Source organism: Sminthopsis crassicaudata, chromosome 2, assembly GCF_048593235.1.
Source record: "Sminthopsis crassicaudata isolate SCR6 chromosome 2, ASM4859323v1, whole genome shotgun sequence".
Lineage (NCBI taxonomy): Eukaryota > Metazoa > Chordata > Mammalia > Dasyuromorphia > Dasyuridae > Sminthopsis > Sminthopsis crassicaudata.
In genome coordinates this window covers 427,997,741-428,022,250 of record NC_133618.1, presented here as the reverse complement: position 1 = coordinate 428,022,250, position 24,510 = coordinate 427,997,741, and the positions used below count along the sequence as shown (strand labels likewise).

The 24,510-nt window shown below is 35.8% G+C and overlaps 1 long non-coding RNA gene and 1 pseudogene across 1 annotated transcript in view; one reads left to right on the top strand and one right to left on the bottom strand.

Moving 5' to 3' along the window:
- The first annotated feature begins 2,147 nt into the window (after positions 1 to 2,147).
- The window catches only part of LOC141553562 (uncharacterized), a 140,110-nt gene continuing 117,747 nt past the window's right edge, over positions 2,148 to 24,510 (top strand). Inside the window, exons 1-2 of the long non-coding RNA XR_012485525.1 lie at positions 2,148 to 2,412; positions 3,646 to 3,714. This is a non-coding gene — a long non-coding RNA (uncharacterized LOC141553562). The remainder of the gene's footprint in view (positions 2,413 to 3,645; positions 3,715 to 24,510) is intronic.
- On the bottom strand, positions 11,061 to 13,892 carry LOC141556543 (histone deacetylase 1 pseudogene; annotated as a pseudogene).

Sequence of the window (24,510 nt, the reverse complement as noted above, 5' to 3'; positions counted from 1 at the left end):
AGATATTTTTTATTCATCTTTATTATTTGGGAGTCAAGGCTGACACTCCTAGTTAGGAACCTATTTGGTTGCTGAAGTCTACCCTCTATAAGATGTTAAAACTTACTGAAGGTTCTCAGACATTTCTGAGATAAGAAGCCAAAAGGGAGTCAAAGATTCTCAAAGCAATTTAACTTGTTTTCTTTGTGGAAAGATCCCAAAGGACTCCAACACTATGGTTATCTGAATTGTAAAGTCTAAATTTTACAAACATACATTTTATGTTATTTGCCTCTCCCTCTCCTTTTCCCTCTTCTTCTTCCTCCCCTTCTCCCTCTCCCTCTCCTTTCCCTTCCCTCCCTCCTTCTTACCCTCCATCCTTCTTTGTCTAAGGTCTCTGTCTCTCTGTCTCTGTCGCTGTCTCTGTCTCTGTCCCTCTCTCTCTGTATGTGTGTGTGAGTGTGTGTACATGCGCACGTGTGTCTCCAAATGAATAAACTCAGGCTCTGAGAGGTTAAATCATTTGTCCAAGGACACACAGTGTCATAACCAAGATTCAAACATGAACCTCTGACTCCAAATCCTAGAGTCTTCTCACTACTTCAATCTATGAATTGTTGTTTACACATTGTTTTTAAACAAGCAACATTGTTTGGAGAAATATCATTTGAAACAAATTGAAAGAATTACAGTATTTACTTATAGATGGATTTCTCTTCACTCAAGTACTATTGATCATTATTTAACTGGAGAAATCTCCAAGGATTCAGTTGTAAACTCCTTTTTCTGAGTCAAAGACTTATCCAAACTGAGTTCTTAGTGAGAGACAGTACTTTGAGCCTTTGCATTATAAAATCACAGGTAGGCTTTTAACTTATTCTCAGAATGAAATGTTATTATTTCCTCTGTTTCCAAGTCTTCTAATAAACTCCCCAGTCAATTCCTTTACTCTGTTTTTCTTAAGAATTATATAAAAGACCACTTTGCCCCTTACTTTCTTCTTGGTGGAAATTAAAAAATAATTTTTCAAGTAAATTGAATAGCATAATTGACAGCAAATATTTGCAAACTTCAAGGGCTTCGCATTGCCTACAGAAGAAATAAAAACTCATTAAAGTGGTGTCCATGGGACTAAAAAGTCTAGCTTTAAATTGCCATTCCAGTCTTTTTTCACTGTTTCCCTGATACACATGTGCATTTTCTGGCCAAACTGGATCACTAATTTTTTCCCTTCTCATCTTGCTATTATATCTTTTTACATTCCTTCTTACACATAACACAATGTCTTTTGACATCTGCTTGTTGAAATTCTTCTCTTCTTTAAATATCTAGCTGAGGTGCTACCTTCTCCATGAAATCTTCATTCATCTCCTAACTGGAAATGTTTCATCTGTTCTCAAATTTCCCTAGATCTATTAGTTTGGCCCAATTATTTTCTGCCATATACTTACTTGTGTACAGATAATGTTGTTTTTTCATTTTTGTATTCTCTATACATATGACACAGCCACACATACACATACACACACACACACACACACACACACACACACACAAGGCATTTAATGAATGCTTATTGAATTAAATTGGACATCTTCCTCTTTGTTGCTCCACAAATGTGGAATTTTTAGATAGAATTATTCAATTACTCATTAAGCCATCTTGCAGCAATTATAACCCTCCAGGACATTGTATGTGTCTACCTTTATATGATAAAAACACTTTGCAATGATGTTATACAATGATTTCCTAACAATCTGCTAAACAATGATGTTTTAGCTCTTCTGTCCAATGGAGCAAAAAAAAAAAAAAAAGACTTGTTTCATTCAATCTGTGTTAGGATTACTAGGTGAGAACTCAGGTTGTCTGGACAGTGACAAGGTGAGAATTCAGATTGTCTGGACAATTACAAGGTGAGAACTCAGGTTGACTTGATAGAAGGAGCAAGCTCATTGGCTGAAGTGGTTCTTCCCAGAAGCCCTTGCATTATCCCACGCCCATTCTCTGGGAGGATAAAAGAGACAACATTGGGCCCAGAGAGCAGATTGGACTGGAGAAGGACAAGAGTTAAAGAAGAGAAGACTCTGCACTACATCTGGCTTGACACAGCTCTCTGCAGGAAGGGAAGTTGGCTCTCTGCAGGAAGGGAAGTCGGCTCTCTGCAGGAAGGGAAGTCACTTCTCTGGACAAGAGTTAACAGCAACTGCCTGGAGACAACGGTTCATTACAGGAAGAAGAATCTGTCTGAGAGATTTGAGTAGACACAGCAGATCTCTTCCCAGAGAGTGATCCGGCAGCTTCTGGAGACGACAGCTCGCTACAAATAATGACCATGAACAGAAGGGATATGACCTTTCTTAGCCACTGGAAACTTGAACCAAAGGAACAGAAACATGTTGTTTCCCAAGAACGGATTCCGCGTGCAGGAGGAAGGTGCGAACTCACTCCTCGGGGGCTAGGCCTCGATGAGTAGGAGGGCGGGCCGCAGAGGTGGGCCTGGAAGCCTAGGGCATGGGCCCGGGTGGAGCCGCCGCGGGTGCAGAAGTTAGTAATCCTAACAAATCTGAAATAGTTTTTTGCAATATAGATGGACAAAAGACAATTCCAGATCGGATGAAGTAAGTCTTTTTCACCCTGGACTCTAATAATCTGGGATGCTTTTCTATTGATCATGGCTTTTCATTTCACAGACACATAGGCAGACTTTCCCCTAAAGATATGTTTGAGCCTATGGAAAGGATTTTATATCATTGCCTTCCTTCTGAAACATCAACAAAATTCCTTCTCAATTACTTCATTTTGCATCCTCAATATGTTTGTTATTCATGACTTTTAAATGTTTCTTTCTGGAGATCATACAAAGTCACAGAATATTAGAGATAGAACACAGGTGGCTTAGAAATCTTCCACTGCAAAAACTTTAATGAAGAAGCTGAAACTCAGAGAAGCTCAGAAATGGGAAGTATTTTACTTTGGGTCACATGGTGAATTGGAAGCAGATCCAGGAGTTGAGCCCAAGATTCTAGACCCCCAAAGTGCTGCAATCCCCTACTAGAATATAAGCTCCTTGAAATCTGATTCAGTGTCTTTTTTTTTTTTTTTTTTTTTTTTTTGTCATTCCAGGGATTACCTTGGGGCTTGACATATAGAAAGCACTTGACACTGCTTATTGATTGGCCTTTAAAAAACAAACAAACAAACAAAAAAACAAACAAAAAAAAAAAAAACAAGCAATTTTAAATCACTTACTATGTGGCAAGCACTATGTTAAGCACTTTATGAAAAATTTGAACCTTACAATAATCCTGGGAGGTGAAAGAAAAATGTTATCTCCTTTTATAAATAAGGTAATGGAAGCAAAGACAGATAGTAATATTACCCCCTTTTACAGATGCAGAAATTGAAGCAAGCTGAAGTTAAGTGACCTGACTATGATCACAGACTTAGAAAAGGAATGAGGTCAGAATTGAACTTAGATCTTCCAAACTCCAAGTCCAGGCTTCTATCCCCCATGCCACCTAGTTTTCCATTAGGTTATGCCACCTTCTTTAAGGGAGGTGTTTTACTTTGTTGAAGGTATTTTACCCTGAAGAAAGAGCTTCTTTTTGCTGGTTCTGTACACATTAATGGCGACTTCCATTCTTTTTGGTTTTTTTTTCCTTCAAGACCTTTCTGAAGGCCCAGGTGGCAAGTATTTTCCTGGTGCTGTGATGTTTGGAAGCTTGTGCTAGCAAGGTGAGATATGAATTACACAATGTTATCAATTGTTTTATTTGAATTGGCAATGAATAATTAGAACTTGAGGATGATCTAATCAGATTTATCAGTCATTGATTAATTAACATAATTACTGTGATAGAAATTTAATTAAAAGGCAGTTTGAATGTGATCTCTTTGGAAATTATCAAAGTCCAGCCTCTGTGTCTTTTATCTTACATTGAAATCCTGATCACTAGAATTGTTTCCAGGAAACATAAATGTGTATAATGGAGAAGAGTAATTAGGAAATTTTTGAATTCAGATTCTCAATTGTCAAATCTAACTATTTTCTAAGTTAATCATTTCTTCTGCCTTCATGATACTTGTCTACATTAGAAAATGTTTCCTGATTCTGGTTCTTACTGTGAGATCCAAGAATAACTCAAGAAATCTAAGTTGGTTTTAATTTTTGTGGTCTAAATCAATAAATAACTTATTATAGAAAGGACTAATTAGCATGGAAAAGAGAAGTATAAACAGATGGGAAGCAATTTAGAAAAATGGAAAGAATGCCAAAACTAGAATCAAAATGCTGGGATCTGAATTCTATCTTTACCGCTTTCAAACAAATGACCTTCGGAAAAATCACTTCACATATTTAAAACCAATGTGTCACAATAAACACAACTACTCAATTTGTGCAATGGAAAGACTCTTGGTTTTGGAATCAGAGATCTGTCTCTGAATGTTGAAAACTGACTTAGATATGTATCATGGAAAGTGCTTTGCATTTGGAATTAGGAGTCACCCTGGGTTTGAAATAAAATTCTTATTAATGATGTTAGTGTAGTCAAATGAGTCCACTTTTCTGAGCTTCATCTGGAAAATTGGAATAAAAATTACATTATCCCACAGACCAAGGTTTTTAAAATCCTACAGAACTATATTTGTGAATTATGATTACCATTATATATCATAAACCTTCTCAAAGGTTTATGATAACTCTTTTTTGTTTTTTGGTTTTTTTTTCATAATGTACATATTTTTATAGGGTCTTTAAGAAAGAAAGCTTGACATAATGGATAGAAGTCTAACATTAAATTCAGGATTTGGATTTATTTTCTAATTGAGCTAAAAAAGCTGTATACCTGTGACCATAAGTATGTCACTAAAGCCCTAAATGACTCCAAGCAATAATTTATGATTGTAAGCTATACAGAGTTGTCAATATACAAGTTCCCCTACATAAAATCACAGATGTAGGTTCAAGAATAAATCACCACATACCTCAAACCAACCCAATCAAATTTATGCTTATATCTTTTGTCTCATGAGAATGTAAGGATATTGAGGTAGAATCTGAGCTAAGATCCTTTTTTTTTTTTTTTTTTTTTTTTTTTTTTTTTTTTTTTTGTGCAGAACCGAATTTTGTTGTTGTTGTTGCAAAAGAAGGATTGTATTTACAAGGTAAAAATAATCTGGGAAGAGAAACAAAACAAAACAAACAAACAAAAAAAAAAAAACAATGTTCACACTTTACACTCATTTCCCAGTGTTCCTTTTCTGGATGTAGCTGATTCTGTCCATCATTGATCAATTGGAATTCGATTAGCTCTTCTCTATGTTGAAGATATCCACTTCCATCAGAATACATCCTCATACAGTATCATTGTTGAAATGTATAATGATCCCCTAGTTCTGATCATTTCACTCAGCATCAGTTGATGTAAGTCTCTCCAAGCCTCTCTGTATTCCTCCTGTTTGTCATTTCTTACAGAACAATAATATTCCATAACCTTCATATACCATAATTTACCCAACCATTCTCCAATTGATGGACATCCATTCATTTTCCAGCTTCTAGCCACTATGAAAAGTGCCACAAACATTTTGGCACATACAGGTCCCTTTCCCCTCTTTAGTATTTCCTTGCGATATAAGCCCAGTAGTAGCAATGCTGGGTCAAAGGGTATGCACAGTTTGATAACTTTTTGGACATAATTCCAGACTGCTCTCCAGAATGGTTGGATTCTTTCACAACTCCACCAACAATGCATCAGTGTCCCAGTTTTCGCACAGCCCCTCCAACATTCATCATTATTTGTTCCTGTCATCTTAGCCAATCTGACAGGTGTGTAATGATATCTCAGAGTTGTTTTAATTTGCATTTCTCTGATCAATAGTGTTTTGGAACACTCTTTCATATGAGTGGAAATAGTTTTAATTTCATCATCTGAAAATTGTCTGTTCATATCCTTTGACCATTTTTTAATTGGAGAATGGCTTAATTTCTTATAAATTAAAGTCAATTCTCTGTATATTCTGGAGATGAGGCCTTTATCAGAACCTTATCAGAATTGTTATCCCAATTTGTTACTTCCCTTCTAATCTTGTTTGCATTAGTTTTGTTTGTGCAAAAATTTTTAAATTTGGTGTAATCAAAATTTTCTATTTTGTGATCAATAATGGTCTCTATTTCTCCCTTGGACACAAACTCCTTCCTCCTCCACAAGTCTGAGAGGTAAACCATCCCATGTTCCTCCAATTTATTTATGATTTCATTCTTCATGCCTAAATCTTGGACCCATTTTGATCTAATCTTAGTATGTGGTGTTAAATATGGGTCCATGCCTAGTTTCTGCCATACTAATTTCCAGTTTTCCCAGCAGTTTTTGTCAAATAATGAATTCTTATCCCAAAATTTGAGATCTTTGGGTTTGTCAAACACTAGATTGCTATTTTTATTCACTATCTTGTCCTGTGAACCTAACCTATGCCACTGATCAACTAATCTATTTCTTAGCCAATACCAAATGGTTTTGGTGACTGTTGCTTTATAATATAGTTCTAGATCAGGTACAGCTAGACCACCTTCACTTAATTTTTTTTTCATTACTTCCCTTGAAATTCTCGACCTTTTGTTGTTCCATATGAATTCTGTTGTTATTTTTTTCTAGGTCATTAAAATAGTTTCTTGGGAGTCTGATTGGTATAGCACTAAATAAATAGATTAGTTTAGGGAGTATTATCATCTTAATTATATTCGCTTGGCCTATCCAAGAGCACTGAATGTCTTTCCAATTATTTAAATCTGACTTTATTTTTGTGGCAAATGTTTTGTAATTTTGCTCATATAATTCCTGACTCTCCTTTGGTAGATATATTCCCAAATATTTTATACTATCGACCGTTATTTTGAATGGAATTTCTCTTTGTATCTCTTGCTGTTGGATTGTGTTGGTAATATATAAAAATGCAGAGGATTTATGTGGATTTATTTTGTATCCTGCAACTTTGCTAAAGTTCTGAATTATTTCTAATAGCTTTTTAGCAGAGTCTTTGGGGTTCTCTAAGTATACCATCATGTCATCTGCAAAGAGTGATAATTTGATTTCCTCATTTCCTACTCTAATTCCTTGAATCTCTTTCTCGGCTCTTATTGCCGAGGCTAGAATTTCTAGTACTATATTGAATAGTAATGGTGATAGTAGGCAATCTTATTTCACTCCTGATCTTACAGGGAAAGGTTCTAGTTTATTGCCATTACATATGATGTTTACTGAAGGTTTTAAATATATGCTCGTTATTATTTTAAGGAAGACTCCATTTATTCCTATACTCTCAAGCGTTTTTTAGTATGAATTGATGTTGGATTTTATCAAATGCTTTATCTGCATGTATTGAGATGATCATATGGTTTTTATCAATTTGATTATTAATATGGTCAATTATACTAATAGTTTTCCTAATATTAAACCAGCCCTGCATTCCTGGTATAAATACACTTGGTCAAAGTGTATTATCCTGGGGATGATTTTCTGAAGTCTATTTGCTAATATCTTATTTAAGATTTTTGCATCAATATTCATTAAGGAAATTGGTCTATAGTTTTCTTTCTCAGTTTTCAATCTACCTGGTTTAGGTATCAGTACCATGTCTGTGTCATAAAAGGAATTTGGTAGGACTCCTTCAATCCCTATTTTTTCAAATAGTTTACATAGCATTGGAGTTAGTTGTTCTTTAAATGTTTGGTAGAATTCACATGTAAGAATCTGAGCTAAGATTCCACTAGAGAAGTAGAGATCTCTGGATATTTTATTATAAACCTTGTTTTCTATTTGCTTTGAATGGGGGGGATGTCTATGAAGAAAAAATGGCTGAGATGACTCAAGAAACATTTTCTTTTAAAATAGGGCTTCTATTCAGGAACAAAACTGTAAGATCTAGAAACTGATCATAAACCTTTTAATTCAGTATTTCAGAATTTGTATTTTAAAATCATTCATGAATATGTACTCTAGCCTCAAATTTAAGATTTAAAAGCAAAAACGAAAACAATAAAAGCCAGATAACTGACATTTATCCAGGATTTTATGCTTTATCAAACACATTCCTCCTAATAACCTTTAGAGCAGATAGTTGGGAATTTTTTCCCCTTTCAAAAATACTCATAGATGTTATGTGTCATACAGCTAGTAGCAAACATTAGATTTAAACTTGTCACCTGACTCTGTGTCCAACATGCTTATCACTGCATCATGAGCTTTGTCCTTTGTGAATGGAAGGAAGATATTTCTAATATCTAATGGAATATGTTATACTGCAGTTCTGATTTTCAAAAAAAGTTGTAATTCACATTGTAATTATGCATGATCAGTTGCCCTCTAAGGAGGGCTGACATATTGATAGTGACAACATGTGAATTGTCCCTTCCTGCACCCCATTAACTTTAATGGCAGCAATATCACTTTTGGATGGCCCATCTATTTAAATCTGTGTTTGACTTCTGAGTTATTCTCTTTGCCTCTTTAAAACAAAGGACATCACAGATCATAGATTTAAAGCTGAATTACTTTCAGGTATTCTGCTCCAATCCTGCCATCTTTAATTTATAGATGAGGAAACTGAGGCAAACAGTGTTAAGTGACTTGCCCAGAGTCATACAGCTAATAAGTATCTGAGGCTACATTTACACTAAGGTCTTCCTAACTTTAGGTCTAGCACTCTATCCACTATACTTTCAAGCTGCCTTAATATATGGATTATTGTACATCAGGACCTAATTGAGATGAAACAATAGAAATGTAAAGCAGACTCAGTAACCATGGTTGTATTTATCAGTAAGTAGAAAAAGTGATAATTAATAGGACATTGGAGTTTGAAAAAGAATGGGGGGGCAAGGGATTTAAAAATCAATGACTATATAAATTTGAATTGATTGATTAAATACTTGAAATTTTGATGGAAGGAAAGTACTATAAAATCAGAGGAAGGGTGATGGACTGAGAAAGTAGGGAAGAATGGGGCCAGATAGAAGAGAATAAGCTTTTATGAAGCACCTATTATATATCAAGCATGTTGCTAAGCACCCTATATACACTGTAATCTTCAGTCAAATTGACCTATTTACAATGCTCTGTATGTAAATCTATGTTCCTCCTGTTTCCTTTGCACAGTCTGTATCCCACCCCTATATAGTAGTCTCCCACTTCATCTTTATCTCTTGAAAGTCCTTTCTGTCTTCAAGATTCAGCTCAAGTACCATTTTATTTAAGAGACCTTTCCTGAATTCCCCAGTTGGTACTCTCCCCTACCTTCACTGTGTATTTATTTTGTATTTCTACTTTATTTATTTTTCTATGACATGTTAGATCATCCCAATAGATAAAATGTCAACTCCTTGAGGGCAGGGACTGACTCATTTTTGTATCTGTACCTCTAGTGTGTAGTCCAATACCTCGTAAATGTCAGATATTTAAAAAAAATACTGTTAACTGAGTGACTTTGAGTAGATTTCTTTTTATCCCTAGAATTTTTGAATTCCTTATCCATAAAATTGAGATGATCATATTTGCATTATAAACTTGCTATAGAATTTATTATTGAGTCAGTTTTGTCAATCCAATTCTGTTGTGACTCCATATGAGGTTTTCTTGGCAAAGATACTGGAGTTTGCAATTTCCTTCCCTAGCTCATTTTGCAAATGAGGAAACTGAAGCAAACACAGTTAAGGGACTTGCCCAGGGCCACACAGCTAGTAAGTATCTGAGGCAGAATTTGATTTCATGAAGTCTTCCTGATTCCAAGCCCAGTACTCTGTTCATTATGGTACAACCTAGCTATTATGAGGATGCAAACAGTAATGCATTTAAAGCTTTTTGTAAGTATAAAACAGGCTAAAGACTGTGTGGTATAAGGGGAAAAACTGATCTTAAGATAAAGAGATGAAGTTGAATGTCAGCTCTTACCTTTAAGCATATGGGCTTATGCATGAAATAAACCACTTAAACCCTTTCTATCTGTCTTCTCATTGATAATATTTAGATAGGATAGCTAAGTAGTACAGTAGAGAAAGTAGCAGTCCTGGAATCAAGAAGATCTGAGTTCAAATGTAGTCTCAGACACTTTGTACTTGTGTGACAATGAGCAAGTCACAGCCCTGTTTACCTCAGTTTCCTCATGTGTAAAATGAGCTGGAGAAACGGCAAACCACTCCAGTATCTCTGCCAAGAAAACCCCAAATGAGATCATGAAGAGTTTACCATGATTAAAAAGAATGAACAACATTAAATATTCAGAGAATAATGCTCAACCTCCTTAGCTGATAGGGCCGCTGTGAGAAAAGTGTTTTATAAGTCACAAAGTGCCATGCAAATGTGAGTTGCTTTTCACTTTGATCTGGATTTTTGCACATAGCACTAGTACCTTCAGAAAGCACAGTTTCATAATCAAGAAGGTGATAGCAGTAATCATTGCTTTAGTGCTGGGAGTCAGGGGGTTTGTTGCTATTCTTGGCACTACTGCTGGCAGGTCAAGTAACTATGGGCAACTCAATTCTCAGCAGTACAGCTCAACTTAAAAAAAAAAGAAGACAAAGAAGAAGAAGAGAAACAAGGAAAAAGAACAAGCTGTTTTCACATTCATGTAGGTTATCATCCATTAGCAACCTTCCATGAAGACTCTGCATATGGGGAATCAGAGAGCTTGAAATCAGTCAGCAAACATGTATTAAGTGTCGGTTTTGTGCCAGGAATTGTGCTAAGTGCTATAGATACAAAAAGAGGTAAAGGCAGTCCCTATCTTTAAGAAGTTTACAATCCAATAGGAAAGACAACATATAAATAAATATATACAACTAAGGAATATTCTAAATCAATGGGAAATAATTAACAAAGGGAAAACACTAGAATTAAGAGGAATTGAGGAAGGGTTTTTAGATCTTCTAGCTGGATATGCTTAGAGCTTAAGTAAAAATTACAAGGTGTTAGAAATAATCCTGCCTTAAATATTCACTAGCTATGTGACTGTGGGTGAATCATTTATTTTCTCTCAGCCTCCATTATTTCCTATTTAAAAAGAAGAGTTAGACTCATTTGATTTTTTTAGATCCCTTCCAACTTTAAATCCACAATCTCAAAATCCTATGAAAGAAAAGACTTTATAGAGAATACACTGGATCAGTTAGAAATCAAAAGCCCTGTCATACAGTCTTGTTCCCAAAGAATCAGTAGCTCCAATTAGGACACTTTTCAGTTTTCCCCACTCCCAAATATCCCTTGAGTTATGCTGCTGTAAAACGAAATTATCAACATATAGAACTTTGCCCTGTGCTGAACTGGGCCACTTCCATTCATTGCCTACCCCTGCTATTGTCTGATGGATAGTGTGCTAAATATGACTTCTTTTTCTTGGATCAAGCTTACACTGTTAATTAGCAACAACATAATGTGTTGATTTATGTACCAATCCACGAGGGCAGCATCAACCGGCCCAGGTCACTTGTTGCAATGGGGATTTGTCAATTTCCAAAAGGCCTTGGTCCTGAGCTGTATGCCCTAGTGCTAATTCTTAATTAGACTTGTTGTTTGGCAAGAGCACCAGACCAATGAAGAGAAGAGGGTTCCTATTCCTTTTTTGTTTCTGGCATCAGGAAAGATACATAAATCAGCAAATTCTGCTATTATTAATTAAATGGATGTGAATCCTATCTCAGAAAGAGAAGTGATGTGTAACACATCATCTATCATCAGAAATAGAAGCTTGCTGATCACTTCAAGGCTGGGTGTCAATGCCAATAAATTTGTTCCCTGCCTGATTATATGATCTGTCCCTTCTGAGATGTCCTTGTAGGTTATGTGGGAATAAAAAACAGGCACTAGGGAGAATGCCTATCCTATCTCAAAAGGGGAGGGAAAGGAAAGGTAAGGGAGCCTGGTTCCTAGGAAAAAATAAACTTAAACATAAAAATATAGGAACACATTTGCCATAGAGAGAGTAGTAGGAATCAATGCAGGATTTGGATATCTCAAGCCAATTTTTAGGCTCATAATAAGACTGCTTGCTTCTGCAGGTACAAGAGATTTTACAAGCCCTTGGTTCTTAACCTGGGATCCATGAACTTTTATGTTTGTTTCTTTTTTTAATATTTTGATAATTGTATTTCAAGGTAATTGGTTTCATTTAAAATGATGTGCATTTTATTTATGCATTTAAAATATTATTCTGAGAATGTCCATATGGTTCATTAGAATACCAAAAGAGTCCTTGAAACAAATCTACCAAAATGGCTAAGCACCCTTTATCAGTTCAAAATTTTTGTTTTATAGATATTGCTATTGAAGCCCAGATGTTAATTTCATTCAAGTGAAGCTGAGATTTCAATCAACATTCTTCATACAAATTTGTTTTGGTATTGGACCTTTATTTATACCATGCCAGATAACCACAGATAAAAAGATGCAGTGTACTCCTTTCATTGCCACTACAAAAGGTCCAGTGAATCTAAATTCCTTTACAAACCTAGCCAGAAGGAATTTATTCAGTGTTACATAGCTACTATCAGGGTGGGGATTGAAACATATCTCCTGATTCCAAGTCTAAATATATGTAAATACAGAGAAATGTAGAAAATATCCATTCTGAAGGTGAGGTGATATGGACAATAGATTGCAAGGAAGCCAGAAATCCCAGGCAGAATTGGTCTTCTTCAGCAATTTGGCTTCAGGTTTCTCTTTCTTGTCTCCTCTTCTTTTTCTTCCTTTTTTCCTCTCTGTGGCTTGTTAATTTTTCCCTTCCTTTGATCCTCTTGGCTTTCTTAAAGTTGAATGAGTTCTTTTGACCACTCTCACTTTCCTTGTCTGAGAGTGAAAACTCCTCCTCACATTCAATTCTTTTATCTGAGGAACATATTGAAATACATTTGTTAGAGGGCAGCTAAGTGGCACAGTGGATAGAGCACCAGCCTTGAATTCAGGAGGACCCAAGTTCAATTCTGGTCTCAGACACTTAACACTTCCTAGCTGTGTGACCCTGGGCAAGTCACTTAACCCCAGCCTCAAAAAAAAAAAAAAAAAAAAAAAAAGAAATACATTTGTCAGGAGCTTTGTCATCCTTATCTCCACTGTCCTCCTGTATCCCTCCTTAGAAATGGGCGGCATCTGGACACCAGGGACATGAAGTAATATCCATTGGGTCTCAGGTAACCTCTGCTTGATCTTTTCCAAATATTCTTTGGGATGATCCAAAATACTCAAAATAATAATTATAGAGAAGTTCATTGGGGATCTATGTCCAAATCACCCTTGTCTCACATGTTCAGCATCTGCCTATGTTGTGGATGGTAGGGGGTAGTTACATCCTCCCAGCATCAGCATGCATAGATTGAAGCTCTTGAAAGATTTTACACACTTGATATGCCCTTTGATGCTAAGCTTAAAAAAACCTAATTGGTTTCCAGGCTGGAAATCAAAACCACACTTCAAGATCACTGCATTGGTCTAAAATGTCTCCATTACTTCAGATATCACTGGTTTCATGATGTGTTCATAAGTTTCATGATCAATACGATCTAAATGTGAGTAGTTGACAGTGTATTATTCAATTTTGCTAGCCTCAGTGTTCCATACGTCAGATGTGTTTTCTGTACTTGTGAAAGGACACTATCATGATCATGATCCAATTTGTGGTGGAAAAAGCTTCTTCCAAGACATTGCCATGATGAATGTTAATATCAATGAACAGTACTTTCTGGGGGTACATAAACAGTTCTTTAGGATAATGAAAACATTATAATTGTTGTAACAGAAACCAGAAGATTGGGACTTCTTAGCATGATGTAGAGTCCCAGCCTGATTCATAGCAATAGCTGCCTGCTATTTATTAAGGTTTACCACACTTGCTGAAGATTTATTAGTGGATAACTGAAAGAACTCAAATAAATCCAAAAATTAGGTAATAAAATCTTTGGTAAAAAAAAAAAAAAAGAGAGAGACAAAAATACTAAAGAAAATAACACTAAAAAAAATTAAATTGGCCCAATAGTAAAAGAAGAACGAAAATCCTTTTAAAAGAACTTCTTTTTCTTTTCTTTTTTTTTTTTTACAGGTATGACCTGTATGTGATTTATAATCTTAAGATTTAAAGCTTATAACATATCATGGAAATATAATCCCCCATTTTATGAATGAGAAAATTTCACTTTAGAGTATAAAACAACTTTTCTAGAGTTCACAGCTAATAACAGATATGGCATTTGAATCCAAATTTCAATTCCAAAGCCAGTCTTTCTTTCACTATACCTTTTGTTATGTTACTTATTCTTTATTATTCATGACTAATGTATTTTTTTTGCTTTTTTAATAAAGGGATGCACTACAAGAAGAGGAAAGGGAAAAGCAGAATGGGGAAATTTTTCTCATATCAAAGAAGTATACAAAAAAGAGGTTTCATAATGGAGAGAGAAAGGAGGGGTGATAGGCAATGTTTGAATAACTCTCGTCAGAATTAGTTCAAAGAGGGAAGAATACAAACACATCAAAGTTGTATATAGAAATGTAATTTTCCCAATAGGGAAATAGAAGAGGAAAAAGATAAGAGAGTAGTTAATAAAAGGGAGGGTGGCTAAAATCAAAGTAATCTTTATGAGGAGGATTGGGTTGTAAGAGAAAGGGGAGAGAGAAGGTTGGTGGAAGAGAGAGAAAGAGAGAGAGGTGGGGGGAAGGAAGGAGAGGAAGAGGGAGAGAGGAGAAGGAGGGCTATGGGGCCATCTTACTTTGTCCTCTGTTTTCTGTAAACCTGTAGGAAAATAAACTATCATCAAATCAATGAATCAATTGATTAATTTACCAATAGGGAAGTGTGTAATTTGGCTATCATGTACTACTAAGTTAAGCCACTGGTCAAGGAGTTTTGTTAGAGTGTGTCAAATGTACATACCTAGGCCACCCCTCTAAGGGTCCTTCATGCTTACTGGAAGGTGCTTGCCTACAAACTCTCAAGACTACAGAAGTACTTATATGATTCAGTAGCTAAAGTGTTGGGCCTGAAGATATATTAAAGCACTTTGCAAATATTAAAGAGTCAAATAAATATTACCTATAAGCAAGGTTGGGAGGGGAACAGATTGTCTGTTAATTTAAAACAATTTATATATAAAATGGTTCCTCTACGTCAATCACAACCTGAACAAAAACACCTTCTCTTTATACATCTGACAAATGATCATCCCTCAGAGACTTCCAGTAATCCAACACTAGATAGATTAAATTATTAGAAAGTTTGTCCCTGAATTGAGCCCAGATTTTCCTCCCTACAACATCTAACCATCCTTCTTTGTTCTGCCACTCTCAAAACAAAACAGAATTAGTCTAACTCCTCTTCCTTTTCATCATGTGCTACCAGATAATTGAGGTTCCTGTCCAGATGTTTTAGTATCATCTTGATGTAGCTACAGAATTGTTTTGCTCTCATAATGAAAGACAGTGAGAAACAGAAAGAATGACAGAGAAAGAGACAGAAACAATCAGAGACAGACAAAAGGGAGACCAAATTGGTTTTATAGAATGAAATGTAAGGGATGTATTAAATTCTCTTCCTCCTACTGCTACTATATTAGTTTCATTTCCCTTGCTGAAGAGGAGATGAAATGTGTACAGCTGCTGTCCTCCTAGCCCTGGATCCCCTTGAGCCAGCCATGTAGTTTTTGCAGCAAACTTAAGGTAAACAAGAAAGGCAATTTAAAAACAGACCCTTGTGAGGCAGAATGCCCTCCTCAATATAGCAAAGAGTCTGACTTTGATCCAAGAGTTTATTGGTCAGCACCTGGCCTCTATCACTTACTTTCTATAGACCTTTGGCAAGTCATTTTCCCTTACTGTGCCTTAGTTTCTCTAGTTGTAAAATAAATGTGGATTCAATGTTCTCTAAATGTTATTTTCAAGATCTAAATCCTGGGAGACAAGCTGACATCTTGTTACTTTTCTCAGCTTGACTTTGTCAAGTGTACAGTCATTATGCATTGCTATTTGGCTTCAATAGTGTTGTTATCTCCAGCAAAAATGTATTTTCTAAGAAATGACCAAGTAATTCCACTCATTTAGGAAGAACAATCACAAAAGAAAATGTTCTGGGGCTATTACCAGTGGTATTACCTTTGCTAAGAATCTCCTTTCACATAATAGATGGAACCTCTTAAGTCAAACAGAATTATAATCTTTCTCTCCAAAGTCAGATCACACTAGATTACACTGAAGAAGCATGTGTGAGCTGGAAGCTTACAGAGGTTATATAACTATTCTTGGATTCACAAGATTCAAATTTGTTCTGTGGGGCCAATGGAAACCTCCATTTCCCATAGAGTGCTTCATGTCGTGGTCATATATCTCTATATGGACTATTTACTGAATATATTTGGGATTGCATTCTAAACTCAACTGAGAATTTAAGATAAAAATTTCATAGCTTCAGAGTCACCTAGCACTGGGTTTTGAATTATCATTGTGAGTTAAAATCTGGCCTCAGCTACAGAATAATTGTGTGACCCTGGGCAAGTTAATTTACCCTCATATGCAAAATGAGCTGGAGAAGAAAATGGCAAACCATTGTTACAAGAACCTCAAATCAGGTCATGAAGAGATGGACACACTGAAAAAAAATGACTAAATAACAGCAAAGTTCAACCCCTTCATTTTCCAGCATCTCGAGATTCAGAGAAGTTTGGAAATTTCCCAGAGTTTCACAGATACTAAATACCAACTATAAGATTTGGGTCCAGTTTCTCTGATCCCAGAGTCAATGGTTTTTTTCTACATAGAATTTCATAGAATTCACAGTGGGAAGGATCATTCAATCTCACTTGATTGAGCCCCTCCATTTTGCAAAGGAAAAGTCAGAGACCCAGAGAGACTTTCCTAATAATATATAATAATATACATTACGTAATAATAGTATAATAACATTAATAAGCACTTAATATGTGGCAGACTCTGTGATACTTTATAATTATTATCTCTTATGATCCTCACAATAATCCTGGAAGGTAAGTGCTATTATTACAACATTGTACAGATGAGGAGACTAAGGTAAACAGAGGTGAAGTTATTTATCCAGATTACACAATCATTAATGTCTCAGGCTGAATTTGAATTTCATTCTTCCTTATTCTAGGCTCAGAACTCTATTTACTATGTCATCTAGCTGCCCTAATTAATTAGTAGTTTAGGTGATAAATACTGGGTGACTAGATTGGCATAGTGGATAGAAATCAGAAAGACTAATCTTTGTGAGTTCAAATCTGGGTTCAAACATTTACTAGCTGTGTGACCCTAGGCAAGTCATTTAATCCTGTTTGCCTCAATTTCCTCATCTGTAAAGTGAGCCAAAAAAGAAATGATAAATCACTCCAGTATCATTGTCAAAAATCCCCAATTAGGGTTAGGAAGAGTTGTACATGACTAAATAACAACAAATGGACTTTGGAGTCAGTTTCTCTGAAGCTAAATGCAGGGCTCTTTCTTCAATCCCATTCTGCTCCCACTGATTCTAGCCCTTCCTATCTGTCACTCTCAAGGCTACAGGGCCATATCAGGCATAGAAACACAAGTCCTATCTCTTGGGGGACTGTCATAACAAGCAGCAGGGAATTAAAACTCCTAATTCTTTCAGTCACATCTGGTTCTACCCTATATAAGCATAGAGATGGCCTATATTTCAAAGAGCTTGTCACATTTATAAGGCCTCAGGGAGTTTCCTAGGCTATAATCCTAACCTCATCATTTTCTCCCAAGTCCTTTATGTTCAGGTTTGCTCCAGTGGTAAGAGAACCATAGTAAATAATGTTAATAGCCAACCCAGCAATAAGACTAGGAAGGGGCTTTGCAGCTGCCTGCCTAATGGCTCAAAACCATTGAAAACAATATATTTCTCAGCCACCTATGATGATGGGACAACTCCAATTTTTCTTAGTAAAGATTAGCACTTTGCTATTTGTGAGGCTTATTGTATCTATGCCTTTAGAAATCCAATCAACCTTTCTCCCCTGCCTTTCACCTCCATCAGAGCCAAAATCTTAGTTTGAGATTACACTAGATCTCTATAACTTAATTTTTTAAATCTCTGAATGAACAAAAGAGTGAATAAATGAGTGAACAAACAGATAATTTTAAAAACATTTATTAAGCTATTAGGTGTTCTAGTAGAAAAGGATGAGAGATCCTGCTCTTAATGAGTTCATATCCTAAGTAGGACTGATAACGCAATAAGAGGGTAGACTGCAAGATCAATGGTTCCAGGAGTATACCTATATAGCAGATGAAGGTTCATGGGTCTTAATGTTGTTTTGGCAGGCTAGATGTACCTGGAAGTATTAGTATAGAGAATGTAGTAAGAAAGCTTTGCCTTCCAGGCTGAATGTTGACAAAATTTCCTTCATATACCTAATCCTTGTCCATGGGACCCAGTCTGTGGAATCTGTTTGCCTGTAAGACTACTTGAATAGATAATCAGATCAGAGGGGCAGGCAGGTGATCAGGGTTAGGAAGGGAGCCCCCAAAAGCTTCATCCCCTTGGGCATGATTCTGTACTTTTGCCTACAAGAGATTACAGAGTAGGTTCAATTTTTTTCTTCACATTATCCTTTCCTGTACTGTATCAGCCTCATATTTTTAAAAAAATCCTTAAGCTGTTTTGGAGTAGCTTCATCCATTTGATGACATATTGCTAAGAATATTATTATGGGTCATAACTTTTCTATCTAGCCAAGTGAGCATGTTAACCTGATTATGCTGTAAATCTTCTTCAGAAGTTCCCTGTTTCTTCCTCAGATAACTGGGTTCTTAGGGGTGTTACCAACAGAATATCATTCAGTCAATAAATATTTTAAGCACTTTGCTATGTGCTAGACACATAGCATACACAAAAAGTAAAATAGTCCTAGCCTTCAAGGAGTTATTGTGGGAAGGTTCTAGCAGATTGGGGAAAGGAGGGATTGGGGGGAATAGAATACACGAAAATGGCTTTTGAAGAAGGTGACACTTAAGCTAAGTCATGAAGGAAATTAGGTATTCAACACTGGAAAAAAACATCTTTGGACTATAGGAACAGCCATGGATTCTTGGCTATTGAGACTAATACAAGTGAATATAAAGAGGTTTGCTACTATGTTGGTCACAATATGATAAATTTGGAAAAGACTTCTACCTTCTGAAACAAGTCAAAGAAGGGTTACAGTGGTGGCAATTCCCACTCTGATGATATCAGATCCACTTCAGTTATTGAAATATTTTATAAAGAGGATGTATCTTGTTGTATAGGAGTGCCATATACAAGGACTGACATATACAAGAGAAGAGATATGAAATCAAGAACATAGGTAGCTATGAAGGAGGTGGGTCAGTGATAACAGAGCTAAGATCTCTGCTGTTTCATCAACATAGCAAAAGATTCAAAGAGGAACTTCCAGAACATTATTTAGTTCCTCTGTGGATTTAGTGAAGGCATGGTCAAGAATTTCATAAGAAGAAATGGTTTTCCATCACTATTACTGAATAGGTATGTCCAACCAGTGAGATCATAGATCCAACTATCAAAATATTCATCAAATAATGTTGCTAATAAGAAAAAATACCACCATTAAACTATTAAAATAAATTGAAAAGAGAGCTAGGTTTGGAGTGAAAACTTGTTTTGAATATTGAAAAATACTCTTCTATTTACCAATTATGTGAGCTCATTTGTCACTTTATCTGTCAGGGTTTCATTTTCTCCATGTCAGAAATGAGAGTACTATCTATCAATTCTAAATATATGATCTTCTGATCCCATGAATCAAAGATTGAACAACTATTTCAGACAATGAAGGTGACAGTGTTTATAAAGTGTGTTATGCTTTACAAATATTACCTCATTTGACCCACACAACAAATCATCAACATCATCATCAAAATCATCACTCCAAAATGCACTTCTTCAAAATTACTTACTAGTAATGAAGCTGGTAGCACAATCAAAAAAGTGACGGACCTGGAGTCATCATAGCTTAAATTCTTGTCTGATCTCGGATGCTTACTAACTTGCCTTTCTGTCTCAGTATATTCATTCATAAAATATTGAATATTGAATAATATTGAAGCTGTTAAAAATTATGAGAAAGAATTCTTCATGATATATGATTATCTCTAGGAAATGTGGTTTTAAAATATCTATAATTACAATTAATTGACCTTAGTTCAAATTAGTTTCTCACAGCAGCCAGACATTGAATTTAGGATCACAAGATCTGAGTTTGAATCTCAGCTCTGACATTTGCTCTCTAGTTTCTGTGAGTTCTAGGGAAAAGTCATTTAACCTCTCTGGGCCTCAGTTTCTCCATCTATAAAACAAAAGGAATAGATGACTTCAAAGATTCCTTACAGACTCAGAACTCTGTATCTTATTATCTCTTTCTTGCCATCTCCAACAAATTGCCCTCTGTGCCACTCTTGTCCTGCCCCATCATGACTATTTTCCCCCTAGATGATTTTTTCTTAAATATTTACTTTCCCATTGTACAAATTAAATTCTTTCCTGTTTGCTTTTTGCTTCTCTTTGGTCCTTGGGTAAAGAAGACATTGGCTTGGGGTTCAAACTATATTTGTATAATTGTAATTGTCTCCTCACACCCTCGAAAACCCCAAATTTGAAGATGACCCTTGTTATACCAGTTTATATTTATCGAGATAAACTGATTTTAGGAAATAATATGTTTTTAGTTCGGAGAAGAAAGACTTATTTTAAGATCAAGACTAAGTGTCATTTTTTATGAAATGCCATTCTTACTCCACACCTATTGCCAATGTTTTCTCTCTAGGTCACTGTCCATTTGCATTGCATTTATTTTTTATGTACCTTTATTAGCATCTTCTCTTCCCAGTTATTCTATTTAAGCGTAGGGGCTAAATTTTTCCTTTTCTTTGAAACACCAGAATTTAGCACAATGACTGGTATATAATAAGTGCTTAATAAAATAATAATTGACCCATTGCCTAAGAAGGCATCATATTTATCTCTGATCAATGGCTGTTCTTTTTCTCATACTTAGGCACCCAAGTGTGATAACAACTTTTTCATTTTTTAAAATAATTCCATTTTTCTATCATTTCCATTTCCCATTATATCATCTCTCCATCTAAGATACCATGTCTTATAACAAAGAGATTTTTATAGAAAAAAAAAGAAAGCAAAATAATTTAGCAAAACTAAACAACATATCCACCAAGTCTGAGAGAGCATTTATTATATACTTATTGCATGGTGGGAATTATTCCAGGAATATGAAAATTTAAAAAAAATTAATTCCTATCTTTAAGGAACTTAAAATCTATTGAAGAGTCAATCAACATTTTGCTTCCCTGTTTGGGATTCGGAGGGCAGAAATAAAAGAACAATCAGGATGACTTTGAAGCTTTGAATGTGGGTGACTATGATGTTATCTATAAGGAACATTCACAAATTTAGGGATATCAGTAAGGTAAACAATCTTTTTGGAAGAGAAGATGACCTTTTCAGTTTCAGAGGATAAATTTTTGGTGTTAGGGAAGCCCTAAAATAGAAGTGCTCAAAAGGAGTTGGGAATGGGAGACTCTTGCTCAGGAGAGCTATAAGAATAATGATGAGAATAACAAGGGAATAATAATTTGGGAGTCATCCACATATAAGTTATGACTGAAACTATGCAAATAGATGAGACCCATAATTGAGTGTAGTTCAAATTATCTGAGGAATTTGAACAGCATAAACAACAGAACTATATAACTTAAACTCAATACCACTGCCCCAAATCCAATTATTCCCAATAATTCTAAATAATTCGAGAGGGAGAAAAGTTTTTAAATAAAATTAAACTGTCTGGAAAGTATTGGGGAACACCCGTTTTCACAAGCATAATTCATATGTTTACTTAAATCAATAGAAGCACCATGATGAAGGAGAAAGAAAACTTGATTTCAAGGCCTAGATCTATTGCTTTCCCCCTAGGTACCAACCACTTCAAATCTCTGGGACACCATTTCTTTTCCTTTAAAGCTATAATAGTTGGAAGAAGTACCCACACTGATGAACTCTCAAGTCCATCTAAATATCACTTTAAGAAAGAACTTTCTCATTCTTGTATTTCTATAAAAGTTTTGGTATAAGTGCCAATTTTATCTAAGGCCTTTATCTAATAATAGAATTTTATATGGCATTTTTTTTCTTTTGTTATTTTAATTTATATATCATTTTGCTTTTATTGACACATTCTAATATTCAAGTTATAAATTCAAAATAGAATAAATGAAGAGTGCTGGACTAGATTTTCTCATTCTAACCTGGAAATCTGTGTCTCATCAGCTAACTTTCTATCCTTTTTTCAATTATTTTATAGCTAGAAGGGACTTTGACCTGGGTACTAAACCTAGCCCATCACTTACTTGAGCAATTAACTTATTCTTTTTAAACCTCAGTTTCTTCATCTGTAAAATGAGGAGGTTGAATTAGATGAACTTTAACATCCTTTCAAGGATTTAAATCTATAATCCTATGATAATAGCATCTTTTGGCCATTTGAGGAAAATGATCCCCAGACTATTTATGGGACTTGCCTCAGGCAAATACATAGTGACCTTGTGACCCCAAGTACACACAAACACTTTCTAATATGATCCAAAGCTAGTTGTTAAGGTGGTGTCTGAAGTATAGCTAAGTATTTAAAATCAATTTAGTTAATCTTAATTAATGACTACCATGTCCAAGAAGTTAATTTAGTCTCTGAAAATGCCAAGGCAAAATAGAAAATGGCACCTTGCTTTCAAGAAATGTGCATTCTTTTAAAGAAATACAACATTCATGCACATAAATGGAATAGAAACAGAAGAGCCATTGAAAAGAGAGACAGACAGAGATAGAGAAACAGAGGGGGAAAAAAGAAAGACACACACACATACACACACACACACACATACACACACACACACACACACACACACATACACATACACACATGAAAAGAGAGAGAACACTGAAAATATCAAGGAAGGATACCTGGAGGAAGTGGTACTTGAATGGAACTTTGCAGGAATATAAGGATTCTGGGAAATATAAATGAAAAAAGATTGTACTTCAAGCTTGAAAGCACTGAGACAGGAGATGGAATATGGAGGTTAGGCTACATCAAATGGACCAGAGCATGAAGGGCAGGAATGTGAAATGGGAGCATTTTTAATGACTGAAGTAAACATCTCTGATTGTTTGTTGATTTCTGTTGAAAAGGTAGCTCCCAAGACTCATTGCCCTCCAGTAAATTGAAGTGGTGGTCCCAGATAAATACAGCCTAACAAAACTGCTTTCTCTCATCCTTTTAAAATGCAAAGGGCATTTCTGTCCCTGCACTTTATTTCTGTTCTGTGAGAACCAGGTCTAACCTTGCTGTTGTGAAGGGGCTTTGTTCATCGATCACCTCCTTCAAGCAATCTCACATCCGACATAAACAAGGCAATCCCATTACCTTGTGGGAGACAGGTCTGGAATTATATTTAGGAGGCAAAGAAATCTGCTGTTTTCTCTGTGGGAAAGACTAAAATTCTTCTGAGACTCTGAGCTGGGTTTTTCTTTGTAATCATAGCAATCTAATTATATTCTCTTCATAAAGCAGACTTGTTGAAATCACTTGCCCTAATTAATTGGTACTTTTATATGCACTGCACTTTTAGGGGTGGGTAGGAATGGGGAGGGAGACTATGCTAAGAGGCAAAGTAAGGAATACAAAATTGGGAAGCTTGGATGTTGCCAGTTGACCTATGCAACATTTTGTTCTTCATTGATTGAGATAGCATTTGTTAAGCACCTACTATGTGTTATGTACTAGGAATACTTATACAAAAGACAGGAGCTTGCAAAGAGATTATATTATTAAAAGAAGGACATTACTAGTTAGTGGTGAGGTCTTGGTTTACTAGGTGAGATTTACAGAGAGAGCCTGAAATACTTATGTAATATGATTTTGAGGTTCCCTGATCTTGGAGCAATGTCAATAACTCTAAATCTTCTAGTTTTGGGAGTCTGTGTCAGGAAACTCCCATGCCCAATCTGTCTAATTCTGAATAGACTATTTCTCAGTGCATTGCTGACTGATGATGTGGTCCAAGGGTTCTCAAACTATGGCCCTTGTGCCAGATGCAGCCACTGAGGACATTTATGGGGCCACCAGGCTATAGCAAATGGACTTGATGAGGGTTGGGGTCCCTTTAAGATTCCTTTCTAATTGCCCAACCCATGACTGACCTTGATTCACAAATCCTGGTCAAAGGCCCCCTTTGAATATCTGGGCCCAGACCCCACCCTCAGCTCAGCTTCCCCCAGCCCTCACCTGATCTGAGCTAACTGAAAAGCCCCCCGAAAATTTAGGAGTACTGCCCATCATCTTTTGGATTTAGGAGTACTGCCCATCCCTCATTGCAGGAGCCCTCCCAGCCAACACATGGTATCCTTCTAGCCATGTAAGGGTCCCTGCCTGCCAGTGGCCACCTTTGGCCCTGGCGTCTT